The sequence below is a fragment of the Macrotis lagotis genome, chromosome 2, assembly GCF_037893015.1.
Source record: "Macrotis lagotis isolate mMagLag1 chromosome 2, bilby.v1.9.chrom.fasta, whole genome shotgun sequence".
NCBI lineage: Eukaryota > Metazoa > Chordata > Mammalia > Peramelemorphia > Peramelidae > Macrotis > Macrotis lagotis.
The window spans coordinates 131,285,601-131,299,408 of NC_133659.1; the positions used below are offsets into that span (position 1 = coordinate 131,285,601).

A 13,808-nucleotide genomic window follows, 5' to 3' on the forward strand; every position below is an offset into this window, starting at 1 on the left:
TGATGGGGGCTTTTTGCTTTTGTTTCTTAGAAAAGTGCTTTGTAGATCTAAAAGTACAATATAAAGATGGACAACTGTGTACATATTAACAATATAATAAAAAACAACAAATATATAATATATAAATATGAATATATACAATATGAATAATATAACAATTAATAATATATTTCATATAACTATAAAGATGAACAATATATTATTTAATATAATGTATAACATGAATAATATATTGTATATAACTATAAAGATGAATGTCATAATATGAATAGTATAATTAATTGTATAAATATATTATATATAAAGATGAACAATTTATCTATAAAGATTAGTAAAGCATAGGTCTTTTTGATGGTCGGTGCTTGGTCTAACCATCATATCACATGGAATAGTCTATGAATATCAAGACAGCTGTGTGGTACAGTGGAGAGAGTCCCAGCTCTGGAGTCAGAAGACTCTTCTTCCTGTATTCAAATCTTACCTGGCTACGGCATCTTAGGCAAATCACTTAAACCTGCTTGCCCCACCTGTAAAATGAAGTGGAGCAGGAAATGGTAAACCACTCCATTATATTTGCTGAGGAAAACCCCAAATGGGGTCACAAAGAATTGGACATGACTGGACAACAAAAAATGAAGGTCAAAATCTATGATCCTAAAATTTGTTTAGGGGATTAAATTATATAGGCTTTTTGGCTGCTCAATAAGTTTTCTGTAGCACACACATATATTCATGGCTGTGTGGATTTTAGCCTTTCACTTCTGCGGCTCATGTGGTCTTACTCCCTCCTGAGACTGGTGACACAGGCTGAGAAGGTGCGCAGTCAGGTAGTTAAAGGTTCTCTTGATATTGCTGCCCCTTACCTGTCAATAGCAACTTGGCTGAGCCTTTCTCTTTTGCCTCACAAGTTGAGCAGAGGGGAATTCTTGCTATCCACATGAGGCTGAAGAATCCCAAAGTCCCCAAGTCCCGATGCTAGTATCTACCTCTGCTTAGGTCCAGAAGGGAAGGAGCCAGAGCTTGTTCAATTGGCTTTTGGGATTTGATGAAAAAATGCAGGGCATTCTGAGGCTTTTACATTCATGAGCAGCAACACTGTCGATTTATTCCCATAAATGGGGGAAGGTAGGTTCTTATCTATTGTCCCAATTCCTGGAGGAACATTCCCCTGACATGTGACCAACACCAAGGCAGAGCAGATTTCCCCTCTGGTCTAGGGAAAAAAAAGAAGAATGGATTTATCCAGAAACCTGGGGTTGAAGACAGACTACTTACTATTCCTGAAACTTTGACCAAGTCCCCTAAGTTCATTGTCTTCATCTGGAAAAATGGAAAGATTTGGACTAGGTGATCTCTCAGGTCCTTTCCAGCTCCATTGTAATATTGCCTCTAGTCTCCCTGGCTAAACAGCGATGCAGGATGTGGGTAGAGGGATGTGTAACTGGTCACATATCTAAATATGCATTAAGAACCCTCATCGGAAGTGATATGAAAAGTTTTCTCATTTAAAAAAATAAAATATATTTTGCAATCTGCAAAAAAAGAACCCTCATCAAGTTCATCATTCTCATAGCACAGCAGTGAAATGAGCAGAACCAAGAGAAAGTTGTATACAATAACATCAAGTGTTTTAAGAGCAGCTTTGAGTAAATAAGTCATTTTTTTTAGGTTTTTTGTTGTTTTTTTTTTTTTTGCAAGGCAAATGGGGTGAAGTGGCTTGCCCAAGGCCACACAGCTAGGTAATTATTAAGTGTCTGAGACCGGATTTGAACCCAGGTGTTCCTGACTCCAAGGCCGGTGCTTTATCCACTACGCCACCTAGCCGCCCCAAATAAATCATGTTGACTATAATAAATAATTAAATTAACTACAAAGGACATATGAAGGAAGATGCTATCTGCAGCCAGAGAAAGAACTGATGAATATATGAATAAAATGATTTTACATTTATATATACACATACATTATACACATATATTTCATGAATATACATATACATTTACACACATGAATAGGAGTATTCAATATTTGCATACACATCTCTGGGGAGGGGGAGAGGCAGGGAAAAAAAATTTTATGATAACTTTATTATATATTTAGAAGGAATAGCAAGTTGTACATAATAGATTTGCAGTTTCATGTGCAATCTCATCTTGTGTAAATGCTTGTTTTACTCCATAAATAAAAAATTAAAAAAGTAAAAATTTTAAAAAGAACCCTCATGGGGGTCCTGGATCCTGAGAGGTCCTTTCCTCCAACCTCCAGCCTGGAGGCATGGGTCTTTAACGCTCAAATTGATTATGTCCTTAACATAGGACCCCTTCTAATACGGCTACTTTCATTGTGCCTCAAGTTGACACTTAGCCATGTGCCCAGCCTAGCAATGATCTGTAAAATATATTCAAGCGATACTCTTAAATTCAACAAACATTGATAAAAATTCCCCAGGCAAGACACTGGGAATACAAAGAAGAAAATGAAACAATCCCTGCCCTGCGGAACTTAATTGGAGATAAAAATAAGAAACTACTTTGAGGAAGGGGAAAGTACCAATAAATGGGGAAGAGGGAGGGAGAGGTTATCAGAATTAGTTTCCTTTGGGAAGTGAGTGGGACCTTTCCAGAAAATAGGTATTAGAAGAGGCAGAAGGGAATGCAGCCCAAGCATCAGAAACAGGCCTGGAATAAGAGAAGCAACATCAAGTTCAGAGCAAAGCAAATAGATCAGTTTGGCTGAATTGTGGAGCCGGCAAAGGAAACACTAGGAAATAAGGATATAAAAGCAGATTGGGGTCAGATTTTTGGAAAGTTTTAAATGCTAAACTGAGAAGTTTCTGTTTTATCCTAGAGGCAATAGAGCCTGAAGCTTTTGAAGTATGAAAGTAATATAGTCATTTCTGTTTCTTAGGAATATTTGGCAGCTGTATAGAGGTAGATTGGAGAAGGAAAAACTAATATGGCGTTGTAAACTGATGAGATGTAGGGGGTAAATGAGAGGCATAAGTCAGAGATGAATACAAATTTTTTTTTAATGTTTTTGCAAGGCAAATGGGGTTAAGTGGCTTGCCCAAGGCCACACAGCTAGGTAATTATTAAGTGTCTGACAGCGGATTTGAACCCAGGTACTCCTGACTCCAGGACCAGTGCTTTATCCACTGAGCCACCTAGCTGCCCCCTATGAATACAAATTTTTAAACCTCAATGGCTGTAAGATAATGAGTAATGTGAAGAGGGTTTGGGTAGGGTAGATATAGGGGTGAGCTGATAAATGTTTAGCAATTCTATGAAAAAAAATTTACAAATGTTGTTGTTGTTGTCTTTTCAATCATGTCCCACTCTTTATGGTCCCATTTTAGGCTTTCTTGGCAAAGATATTAAAATGGTTTTCTATTTTCTTCTCCAGATAGGCATTTTGGATTAAGTGACTTACCCAGGGTCACACAGTTAGTGTATGAGATTGGATTTGAACTCAGATTCTCCTGACTCCAGGCTCCACTCTCTATTCCCTGGGCCACCTGCCTGCCTTTTTTATGAATGACATTCGTTAAAGTTTAATTTGCATTATTAACATTTTCTCCTTTGCTTTCTTAAGTCTGGACAATTAACAAAACAATTAATCAAGCACTGGCTTTAGCGGTTGCTAATGCCCAAGGTGTAAATGCTCATTCTGATATTATAACAATCTGCTCTGACGCACCTGGAGGAGTTGGCTTTTGCACTCCACTGGAGAGATCATGAGTTCCAATTTGGACATGTTGAGTTGACTGAATGATGGGGGGTGAGAGGGAGCAACTGTAGAGTAGAAAGGATGTTGCTCTCAGATTCTGAAGAGCCGGATTTGAGTCTCAGCTCTACTATGTCTTTGAACAATTCACTTACCCTTTCTGAAACCCAGTTTCCTCATCTGAAAAATGGTCATAATACAACTACCCAGTCTGTCTTATAGAGCTGTTATGGAGACTGAATAAGATGATGCTTGTGAGTGTGCTTGGTATGTGAGCATCGTAGTGTCTATGCAGAGACCAGGAGAGCAAGGCTCTGCAGATCCATCAAGGTCTAGTTGGACTCCATGAGTGAGTATATGTCAGAAGCTGGAAAATAATCTGTTTTAATGGTATGGGGAGGGGGGTTCCAGATGGGAGAAGGAGTCGAGGACCTGGGAGCTCCATCAGGAAGGGCTGAGCTCAAGATGGAAGTCTGAGGTGTGGAGGATGGATGTAAGGGATTCATCCACTCATCCCAGCTCTAAGAGCAGCACCTCCCTCAAGATTTATTGAGAACCCACCGGGTACAACGGAGCCCTGTGCTACACACGGGAGCCTAGGGTTGGACTCCACAAATATGGACGACAAAGTCTTCTGGTGGAGGTAGAGAAAGTGAACATACACATAATCATCACGAAAACTGACAGGAGGGAGATAGAAGCAAGCATTAAAGAACAGCGTGCAACTGAGGGGGAGAGTGAGCTGATAGAGACATCTTGGAGGCAGGGAGGAGGTCTAGTGTAGGATACAGTGGCCTGTATTTTATTGAAGCCTCTTGTTCCCCCAGAATCAAAAGAACTAGATATGTTCAAACATAACATATATAAATACACACAAAAATGTATATGTGCGTCAAGAGAACTAGATATATATAAATACACATATGTGTGAATATAGAAATAAAATATTATATATGATCTATAATTGTATATATTGTTCAATTGTTACATTCATGTCTGGCTCTTTGTGGGGTCTCTTAGCAAAGTTACTGGAATGACCATTTTATTCTTCAGTTCATTTTACAGATGAGGAAACTGAGGCAGGTAGCGTTAAGTGACTTGCCCAGGGTCCCCACAGTTAATTAGTGTCTTTGGCTGGATTTTATCTCGTCTTCCTAACTCCAGACTTGGTGCTCCATCTATTGGGTCACCTAGCTGCCATATACAAGACTTTAACCACCCCACTTATCCCTTAGCTACTGCTTGGGGATATGCCCAGCTTCCATATGCTATTGTGCTGTGATAACTACCTTAAGGCATGAAAGTATATGTGACCAATGATTCTGGTTCCTCATTAAAAGAACCCATGGATCCCACTGTCTGTATCATGGTATAGAAAGGAGAGAAACAAACACTTATCGAGTTCCTACTATATGCTGTCTCATTTGATCCTTTCAAACAACCTCAAAAAGTGTCCATTTTACAGTTGAAGAAATTGAGGCAGGCAGAGGTGAAGTGACTTGCTCAGAGTCACAAAGCCAGATTTGAAGAGATGTTAGACTTGACTCCAGATCTCACACCCTGTCTACCACACCCCATAGTTGTATCTAAGAAACAGACAGGGCTCAGATTTTGGGGAGAAATTTGAAGTGAGACGGAGGAATTTACATAATTCTCCTAGAGAGAGTAAGGAAACACTGAAACTTTTAGAACAGGGAGTAGTCTGGTCAACCCTGAGACTTATTTATTTGGCAGCTAGATGAAAGGCAGATTGGAAGCAGGAAAGATTCAACTTGTCTTCATAATGCGGCACTGTGTTCCTGGTGCCTCTGACCATCTCGGGGTTGCTGGCTTCTGGCTCCCTGCCTTGGCTCAGCTCTTGTCTGCTCTGTCTTGTCTGGAGCTCCTTAGCAGCTCGCCTCGGTTGCTACGGCACAATACCACTCACACAGGCTATCCCCACGCTTAACAGGCAATGAAAAGGGACTTTTGATTTCCTGGATTCTTCAATCAGAAGAGCTTACAGCACTTTACACTTTTGTGCTACTATAACAAAAGATTCGTGACTGAAAGCCTGGATTTACAAAATAAATTCTTCACTTCACAAAAAAATAGATTCTTCACTTTATACATGAATTTGCTGTCAACTCACTGAGTTCATTTTAAAATAATTCCATTTACAAAAACATAGTTTATGTATAAGAATGTTATATAGAGCTTTCTAAATATAGAGGCCTGGCTTTAGGGTAGCAGGGCTAGTCCTAATTTGGGATCCAATCTTGTCTACTCTGTCTCCAAGGAGAAGGGAGTAGTAGAAAAAGCTATCCCAGTTACTACAATCAGACCAGCACCACCAGATGGTGCCTGAGGCTAAGTGATTGCCCCTCCACTATCCAAGAGCAGGATTAGCATTAAATCTTATCTACCACTTTTGAAAATTGCCAGACTAAGGGGTATGAATCTGGAAAGCTATTTTCCTAATCACTCTTAAAGGGGACAGTAGCCTTTAGTCTACACTCATTAGTTCAATCCCTTTCCACCAAATGCTGGTTACACAGACCATCATGAATAATGAATAGCAAGCAAACTCATTTATCCAAGCAAAAAAAAAATAGAAATTAAACAAGTTCAACAGATTAAAATATACTAAAGTACCAAAGAATACCTAAAAACAAATGAGCTCTTCAGCAAAGAACAAGATCTCTACTTAAAGCAGCAGGGAGAGAATGATTTCACCATCATCAGTGTCTGTCTGTCTGTCTCTCATATGTCAAATAATCCTTTTGTATAACAGGCGAAAGAACACTGGCTTTGGATTCAGAAGACCTGAATTGTTTGAATCCTAGCCCTGATATCTACTACCTATGAAACCTTCAGTAAGACACTTAAGCACTTTGGGCTGCTATTTCCTTATATGTAAAATCTTGACTTGGACTAAATGATCTTTAGTGAGCCCTTCTGTTTCTCTAGCTACAGATCACAAGTGTGCCCAGTAATCTAATACATCTTTTGTGTAAATTCAAATTTACACTTATATCTTATTCTGATATTGAATTCATGATTTCTTTGCTATGGATATTCCCCCATTAATGAAAGTTGAAAATTTTCTCTATAAAACAGGTATCAAAAACACAGGCCATAAGTCACATTTGACCTACAACACCTTTGAGTGCCATCTAAGATAAATTTTAAAAAATTGAGAAATATTTAATACAATAAATAAATATATAAGAAAGCTTAGAGAATGTTAATATGCAGTTTATTAGTCTGTGGTCCACAGAAGTCCTTATGTATAGTTTACCGATCCTCATTTCTATTTCATTTTGACATCACTGCTTTTTTTTCTTTTTTTATTAAAGATTTTATTTGAGTTTTTGAGTTTTACAATTTTTTCCCCAATTGCATGAGGTAAACTATAAAGCAGTGATGTCATTATTACACTGTTGGTGGAGCTGTGAAGTCATCCAACCTTTCTGGAGAGAAATTTGGAACTACGCCCAAAGGGCAACAAAAATGAGTGATACCCTTTGACCCAGCAATAACACTATTGGGTCTATACTCTGAAGAGATGATAAAAAAGGGTAAAAGTTTTGTTACATAGGAAAAGAGTTTTGTCTAGCTTATTAAATAAATGATAATAAATAATTTATCCCCACCCCCCTGGAAAGCAATCTGTCGGTCTTTACTTTGTAGTTTCCATGTTGTACATTGATCCAAATTGAGTGTGATGAGAGAGAAATCATATCCTTAAGGAAGAAACAAAAAGTCTAAGAGATAACAAGATCAGACAATAAGATATCTGGTTTTTTTTCTAAATTAAAGGGAATAGTCCTTGAACTTTGTTCAAACTCCACAGTTGTTTCTCTGGATACAGATGGTATTCTCCCTTGCAGACAGCCCAAAATTGTCCCCAATTGTTGCACTGATGGAATGAGCGAGTCTATCAAGGTTGATCATCACCCCCATGTTGCTGTTAGGGTGTATAGTGTTTTTCTGGTTCTGCTCATCTCACTCAGCATCACTTCATGCAAATCCCTCCAGGTTTCCCTGAATTCCCATCTCTCCTGGTTTCTAATAGAACAATAGTGTTCCATGACATACATATACCAAAGTTTGCTAAGCCATTCCCCAATTGAAGGACATTTATTTGATTTCCAATTCTTTTCCACCACAAACAGGGCTGCTATGAATATTTTAGTATAAGTGATGTTTTTACTCTTTTTTCATCATCTCTTCAGGGTATAGACCCAGTAGTGGTATTGCTGGATCAAAGGGTATGCTCATTTTTGTTGCCCTTTGGGTGTAGTTCCAAATTTCTCTCCAGAAAGGTTGGATGAGTTCACAGCTCCACCAACAGTGTAATAGTGACATCACTGCTTTATAGTTTATCTCATGCAATTTTTTTTTAGGTTTTTGCAAGGCAATGGGGTTAAGTGGCTTGCCCAAGGCCACAAGCTAGGTAATTATTAAGTATCTGAGGTCAAATTTGAACTCGGGTACTCCTAACTCCAGGGCCGGTGCTCTATCCACTGCGCCACCTAGCCACCCCCAATCCCATGCAATTTTTGACCAGGTCTTTCTATAAATTCCCCACTGAACATCTAGAAATTTAACTCATCAATTCCCTTGGAACATGATTTCTAGGTCAACTACTCTCACATGAATTATCAGAGCCTCCAGGATAAGTTATTTATTATCATTTATTTAATAAGCTAGACAAAACTCTTTTCCTATGTAACAAAACATATAGTAGTTGCTATATGTATAAATGTTTGCAATAAAACCCTAATCTCCTACTATCAAAATTAACTGACTATATATTAATTAGCAATGAAACTAATGGTAATTCAAAGCACCAACAATTTTACAATATTTTATCTGTGTGAAAAATAGCAATCACCTCCAATATTCCAATAATCACTTTTACTCTTTACTTTTCACTTTGAGCACAGATTCCAATCATTCAGCTCTCAAAATTGCAATCAAAGAGTCTTAAGAACCTCATTTTATTTATTCAGAATGTAAAGGTTAAATGTGGGGCAGCTAGGTAGTGGCTGTAGATAGAGCTCTGGGCTAGAATCAAGAAGACTCACCTTCCAGAGCTTAAATCCAGCCTCAGACATTCACAAGCTATGTGTCCTGGGCAAGTCACTTGAACCCTAATTGTCTAAGTTCCTCATCTGTAAAATGAGCTGGAGAAGGAAGTGGCAAACCATTCTAATATTTTTGCCAATAAAACCTCAAATGGGGTCAGAGAGGGTTGAACACAACTGAAAAGACTGGACAATAACAAAAGTTTAAATTCATTTCTCTCGGGGAATAAGTTCTTTCTCTCTGTCCTCTCCAGGCATAATAGGTCATTCTCCAAAACAAAAGCTTAAAGTTTCTAGATTCCTCAGAAACTCTTCAAGAATTGTTTAAATAAAGTTTCTTAATAAGATAAAAATTAAAATAGTTCTCTCAGGAAAAAAGTTTTCTAAAATTCTCTTTTGTTCTATCTTCTCACATTTTCTCTTAAACCATCACTATTATCAGTTTCTTCAGGGTGACAGTTTAAACTGCCAGTCTTTTCACAGACTCATCAAGCGATGGCAGTTAAATTGTCCTGTGCAAGATTCCAAAGCCTCTTTAAGACATAACAGTCTCTGTAGTCTCTGGAAGAATCTATCAAAAAATGAAATTTTAGGTTCCTCTGCCTTTGGAGGGCAGCCTGTGACACCTCTGTTATTAGCCTTCTTTAGTGTTTATAGCAGCTTGCCTTCCTTTGGAGGGCAACCCACTTTAGATGGGGAGGGTGGGAGAGTGTCATCCCTCAAACTCTCCTACCCCTTTGCCCTTCTCTATTACTTATTCCTATTGTTTGTCTTTCTGTAGGAAGCCAGCTCTCTCTGGGAGAGTGTGATTCCCCAAACTCTCCCATCCTTTTCTTACTTCTATTGAAACTCACTATCTTGCCACTCTTCCAAAGAACCTAACCAAACCCCATTCTCCCATCACAACATCACTGTGCTAAAAGAAATGACAAATATGAAGAATTGAGAGAAGCAAGGAAAGACATATGAACTGATTCATAGTAAGAAGAAAATGATGGGTCAAAAATAAAAAAATGGTTAACTTCACTGTGGAAATGTTGAGGAAACTTTCTCATCTAGAATCTGTTGAAGGAAATGATGAGGTAGCATTAGAAAATGATGACTGCCCTTGTGGAGATGTTGAAGAAACCTTCCTTAAGGGTCCAAAAACATTCCCTTTCATAGCAGCTTGACTCTTCTGGGGAAAGATAGGAACACCATGTTGTGAAAAAAAATCAACTTACTTTGAGCACCACTCAGGTGAAATTCCCTTGGAGACTAACTTGGCCCTCCATTATCTCAAATATTGAGTTGATGAAAGGAAGAGGCAAGCTTCCCTACTGTGGGAGGTGAGGATTCCAGCAGAGGCTCAAATGGAGCTGCTGCGGCTGGGAGACTGAAAGGCGATGACATTCTAGGGTGATGGAAGAATCCCTCTGGGGACTGACCCACAAAGAAGCCATTCATACCGGTACAACTCAAGAAAGGCGTTGCAATCATCACAGCAAGCATAAGGTTACACAACCAAAGCCTTACTCCATGTCCAACACCCACACCAGAAAGCCAACCCACCTCCCGGTAGATGAATACCTATGCCTGGTTCAGATGAAGGACATTCTTCTATTTTGTTCAAAAAGACCCAGGACCCAAGGACAGAATTTTCCTCAACAAAGAATCAGTTGTATTAGCTATTTGTGTCTACTATGTGACTTTGCAAACTCACTTTCCAGGAATCTTTTCTCATAATCCTTGCCCCTGGATCACCAGTCAAGATGGACAAGCGACTAAGGTTTCTGAACAGCAGATGGAGGAGGCATTTCATTTCACTCTCTGGGCAAGCAGAGAGTTCAGTTACTCTCGCGCCTCAGGTGTGCAGCCGCATGTTCACCTCTGACATCCAGGAGATCTGTGTTGATCGTTTCACTCCCTACTATCCTGTCAGAGTCCTTGCTTTTGCCAAAGTTAGGGCCAGTAACTTTTGGGAAGATAAGACTATTCTTTTGGACAGTCACTTGTGAATTTTGAAGTGATGATTGATATTTTTCAATTTAAAAAATAATCACATAAAGAGTTTCTAGTAGCTTTTCTCAGTCACATTTCCCATAAATGAATCCTTGATGTATTTTATGCATGATATGTTTGAAATGGAACAGGTAGAAATAAAGAGATATGGAAATGATTTTTCTTTAGTACCTATAAAAAATTTAAATTTTACTTTTTAAATACATTGGGCGTATCATTGTGCCATTTGAACTCACCATCTGTTGTTTTTCATTATTTGTGACCAATATACCAATTTTCCAGTTATGTACTCAACAATATCTTTTATATCATTTCATACCCATAAGTCATTGCTATAGCTTACTATTCCCTATGACGCATTTATTTTTCTATTACTCTTTGTGATTTTGAAATTTGTGTTCTGAGATCTTCTAAGAGAATTCTTTGCCATTTAGGTTGCATCAATAAGATAATATTGGTGTTAAAAAAAATGGACTGCACTGGGGGGAGGGAGTGTGCAGTAACTAATTTGGGATTATTGAAAATAAAAAACAATTTCCTAAAGGTGATGAATCACTGCCATCTTCCAACTCTAGTGGTGCAATTGTAGAAAACACAGTGGGCCTGGAATAAGGAAGATCTGAGTTCAAATCAAGCCTCATACACCTACTAGGTAAATGACTCTGGACAAGTCATTTGATATTTGTCTGTCCAGTTTCCTCTACTATATAAATGCGGATTATCATAATAGCATCAATCTCCCAAGGTGGTTGTGAGGATCAAATGAGATATTTATAAAGTGCTTAGCATAATTTCTTACACATAAAAGGCATTAAATAAATGCCTGTTTTCTTCCCCTTCCTCACTTCTGGGTCCAGCTCGTTGCCCATCTGCAGTGCCTGTTCGAGTATAGATTGATGGGTTAACTCTGTGGGTTACCATCTACCTGTATGTTCAGTCAGGACATTAGGTGTTTTTGATTCACTTTAGTGGGAATAATTTAGAGCAATTTCACACTGCTATGGATTTCATGGAGGAGACCTGAGAGTTTTCTGGCCTCGGTGGATATTTAATTCATTGCTGTATTGTAGAAAGTTGTTTAAAAAATAGAGTATTATTTTGTTTGGAGTCCACTTGAGTCACCTTGGAGAGCACCTTAGGTCTCCATTATGCCTTCCTGCTTTGTGCCTAACTTGATGTTGTTTGTTTTTATCTTTAAAATATTTTTATTGATGTTTGTTTTTACACCATCTGTATTTGCCAACATTCCCCTTCCCAAAGCACCATCCTTTATAACAGAAAATAAAAAAAGGACAAATAGTTTAGAAAAATTAACCAAGAAGTCTGGAATCCTATGCAGTATTCCACAATCATAATCCCCCACCTCTACAAAGAAGTGGGAAGAAAGTATTTTTTTGTATCTCTTATTTGGGGTAAAGTTTGGTCACTAGAACCTTGTTTGGAAGTTCTTTCCATTTATACCACTGTAGTCATTTTGCATATAGTACCATGTGAGCTTTTCCATACTTCTCTATATTAATCATTTTTATAATATAGTAATATTTCCTTATATGAAAGAGCCACAACTTGTTTAGTCAATGGGCAACTAATTTGTTCCCTGTTCTTTTAGCAGATCTTTTTTTAAAATAATCGCTATTGCAGCAGCTATCATAGACTCTTGTACAATTTTAATGTGAACTTAAGACACTTTGTCTGAGGAAAGCCTTCAAGGCTGCATCCCATTTCACTGGATCAAATGCTTTTAAAAAATGAAGAAATATGGGGGAATTTCATTGTCAATTAGTTACATGACTATACTTCTTGGTCTCTCCCTCTTAGAATCTCTGCCTTCCTTTAAGAATGTCAATTGAGTGCTGCCTCCTATTTCCCTCCTAGTAATGCCTAATGAAAATAACCTTGTGTAGATTGTGTGTTTATTTAAATGAAGTGTGCAAGTAGAATAGGAATAACTTGAAGGCAGAGACTGTTTCATTTTTCTCATTCTATTCCCAGAATCTTGTATAGTACCTGCCACATAGTAAACACCTAATAAATACTTATCAGTTAATTAGGCTGGTATAGAAAAATCTCTGCAAAAACTTGCTTGCAACTTTCTAATTTTCTTTCCATCAAGGACAGCTTCAATGCATATGTAGACCATTTTAATAAAGTTTTTTTTTAGGTTTTTGCAAGGCAAATGGGGTTAAGTGGCTTGCCCAAGGCTACACAGCTAGGTAATTATTAAGTGTCTGAGACCGGACTTGAACCCAGGTACTCCTGACTCCAGGGCCAGTGCTTTATCCACTGCGCTACCTAGCCACCCCCCAATAAAGATTTTTAAAGGGTGTAATTAGATAGTGAAGTGGAAAGATCACCAGCCCTGGAGTCAGGAGCACCTCAGTTCAAAAATGGCCTCAGACACTTACTAGGTATGTGATTTGGGGCAAGTCTTATTGTCATAAACAAGCAGAGAGAGAGAGAGAGAGAGATAAATGAAATATTTTATAGAAAAGGAAAAAGCAAGCATATGGGTCTATAGTTGTTATCTTTAATTTTGATTTGGGTTTATTATTGTTGCTATTTAAATATCATTCATAATCTTGCCAATTTTTTTAGAATAATATTGTCTTTGGATTATTTTAAAAACTGATTCTTGAAAATACATTTAAGATTGTGTCATCTCCAGGATAGCTTTCTTCTTTATATATTTGTATAGATATAGTTAAATAGACATTCTTCCTACCTTCATATTTCTAAATGCTAATGGAGTTTCATCATTTAGTACATTGAGTAAGTACTGAGGTATTGGCTCCACTGTAGCAGCCAATGAAAATGGATTATTATACAAATGCCAGCAGGTCTGTTCCCCTTTGTGGCCATCTGTTGACCCTTTTTCATTTTCATCACAAATTCTTCTGGGATAATCTGGGTTACCTGCTCAAGACATCCATCAGGACTTGTCATTTCTCTGACCAGAAATTTTCAGGACCTTTCCTGACAAAAAACAAATTCTTCAGCCAAGCATTTCAAAGC

At 38.0% G+C, this 13,808-nt stretch overlaps 1 long non-coding RNA gene across 1 annotated transcript; it reads right to left on the reverse strand.

The window, feature by feature from the left end:
- Window positions 1–275: 275 nt before the first annotated feature.
- On the reverse strand, window positions 276–10,131 carry LOC141511185 (uncharacterized). Its single transcript, XR_012475282.1, has 3 exons — window positions 10,019–10,131; window positions 864–1,213; window positions 276–527 (listed from the first exon to the last, which is right to left on the reverse strand). It is a non-coding gene; the product is annotated as an uncharacterized LOC141511185 (long non-coding RNA).
- Between the last annotated feature and the right edge of the window lie 3,677 nt (window positions 10,132–13,808).